Source organism: Microcebus murinus, chromosome 8 (genome assembly GCF_040939455.1).
Source record: "Microcebus murinus isolate Inina chromosome 8, M.murinus_Inina_mat1.0, whole genome shotgun sequence".
In the NCBI taxonomy this organism is placed as follows: domain Eukaryota; kingdom Metazoa; phylum Chordata; class Mammalia; order Primates; family Cheirogaleidae; genus Microcebus; species Microcebus murinus.
Window position 1 is genome coordinate 17,425,420 of NC_134111.1, and position 2,687 is coordinate 17,428,106.

Consider the following 2,687-nt stretch of genomic DNA (forward strand, 5'->3'; position numbering starts at 1 on the left):
TCCTCAGAAGCTGTGAATGTGCTACATCACATCACGAAGGGGAATTAAGGTGCTAGATGGAATTGCGGTTGCTAATCAGTTGATCTTATGATATGAAGATAATGCTGATTTATCTAGTGGGCCCAATGTAACCACAGAGGCCCTTAAAAGTGGAAAAGGAAGGCAGAGCGGGTCAGAAGATGTGACCACAGAAGCAAAGCACAGTGATGCAATGATGCTGGCTTGGAGGATGGATGAAGGGGACCATGAGCCAAGGAATGTGCGCACACCTGTGGACCCAGCTACTCAGAGGCTGAGGCAGGAGCAACGCTTGGGCCCAGGAATTGGAGACCAGCTTGGGCAATATAGTGAGAGCATGTCCCTAAACAAAACAAAAGAAATGAACAAACAAAAAACCCAGAAAAATAAAAGGCAAGGAAGTAGATTTTGTCCTGGAGTATCCAGGGAAGAACTCAGCTGACAGTTTGACTTTAGCCCCATGCAACCCGTGGGGGATTTCTACCTTCCAGAACTGTAAGATAATAAGCTTGTGTTGTTTAAGCTGCCGAGTTTGTGGCAATTGGTTACAAAAGTGAAAGAAAACTAGTACCTTCCCCCTATAAAACAGCAACATAGTGTAAGTGTGTTATTTAGAAATACAGAATAAATTCCAGAAGGAACAGCTTCAAAGAACGGAACATGGTTGCTTCCAGGGAGAGGAAATTGATGGAGGAGGAGGATACATAGTCTACTCTTTCTGGTTATAAGTCTTTAAAGCATGTAACCTATAAATTAAAAGCATGTAACCTTTAAAATTATGTTGCAGTACTATGGTAAGAAAGACGCAACTAAAAAATATATATGTATATTTTTAAAGCTTCCCAGAAGGTTCTGATATAGTCAACTTGGGCATTTGGGAACCAGGCTCTTAATAACTAAACTAACCAGTTACTGTCCACCTACCTTGTAGCCAAGCAATGTTTGCTCTATGTCTAGGGTGCCCAACCCCAGGGCCGAGCATCACTGCCTGAGCTCCGCATCACACCCCCCAATGCCCCACCCCCCATCCGTGGAAAAATTGTCTTCCATGATACTGGTGCCTGGTGCCCAAAAGGTTGGGGACCACTGCTCTATGTCACAAGGATAACTATTCCATTACGTATTTAATTGTTGTTGTATTTTAAACCTCTCTCTCATAATTTAAATGTTCAATTTTATATGCTTAAGAGTAAATGTTTTGCATCATCAGATTTGTGAAACTATACAATGCTTATGTTAGTGAAACAGTATTTCCTTACAATGTCACCATTTGACTAGTGGGACATCCTCCGCTCTCTTGCTTCCTGCCATGCTCGGCACCTCTTGATCATGACTAACACGTGGTCTGGAATAAACCCAAGCATTATGAAAATTTGCCGTATATAACTGATGCATGTTTGGAGTACAGCTTAAACTGTATCGAAGCATTTCTTGTTGTAACTATAGGAACTCATACAAAATATCTGTAATAGACATAAAATTTATGATAAAAATAATTTGCTATTGGAATGTGAAAGAAGCCATTCTAACTGCATGCTCTCACTTATATGTGGAATCTTAAAAAGTCGAACACTTAAAAGCAGAGAGTGGAATGGATTGGTCAATGGGTACAAAGTTTGAGTTAGACAGGAGGAATAACTTCTGGAGATCTACCATACAACACGGGGATTACAGTTAATATTAATGTATTGTATAATTGAAAATTGCTAAGAGAATAGATTTTTTTTTAACAGCTGGTAATCAATTTATTAAAACAGTTGACTTAAGCATTTGCAACGGTGACTTTAACATCAACTCCTGGCTCAATACTGGTGGAAGTAATCTGCTTACCAATCTCAGAAGGACTGTGTGAGTCAATGAGCTGCTTGTGGATTCTCATCTGGAAGCGGTCCCAAATGTTAGAACAGTCACCACAAGGAGGTTTACTTGGAGCGATTGTCAAAGTCTTGGTTAGCATCCAAACTGGTCCTTCCACGTTGGGATTCTTTTCCTTTGCACCTCTGATCAAGTCAGCACACACCTTCTCTGCGGACTTTACGTTGAGGCTGGTTAGAGTAATTCTAATTCCGTGAGTCACCACCTCTGGCTGCACAGGTGTTTTCCTGGTATTTCTAAAAGCCATGGCTGTGGCACAGCTTTTTGACCGATGTGCTCCTTGGCCAGAGAGAACAGCAGTTGAGTCGGGAGTAGAAGCAAGCCCACCACAGCTCCGCCGCAACTGCGACCGCGTCTTCCTCAGAAAAAAAGCAAGAGAGGAGGTTTACTATGTTCTCACCCCCGAAAAATGATAATATGTAAGGTGATGGATATGTTGATTAGCTTAATTCGATAATTCCACAAGTGTGTATACATTTATCAAAACATCACATATTGTACACCATATTCCATTTTATTTATAAAGTTTAATAGCTAATAAAAATAAATAGGTAAATAAAGATGGATTATTTAAGAGACAGAGAGAAGAAAAAAGAAAGAGAAAGAAAGAAAGAAAAAAAGAAAGGGAGGAAGGAGGGAGGGAAGGAGGGAGGGAGGGAAGGAGGGAGGGAGGGAAGGAAGGGAGGGAGGGAGGGAGGGAGGAAGGAAGGAAGGAAGGAAGGAAGGAAGGAAGGAAGGAAGGAAGGAAGGAAGGAAGGAAGGAAGGAAGGAAGGAAGGAAGGAAGGAAGGAAGG

The 2,687-nt window shown here is 41.5% G+C and overlaps 1 pseudogene; it reads right to left on the reverse strand.

Moving 5' to 3' along the window:
- Window positions 1–1,780: 1,780 nt before the first annotated feature.
- LOC105857614 (small ribosomal subunit protein uS10 pseudogene) lies at window positions 1,781–2,140 on the reverse strand (annotated as a pseudogene).
- Between the last annotated feature and the right edge of the window lie 547 nt (window positions 2,141–2,687).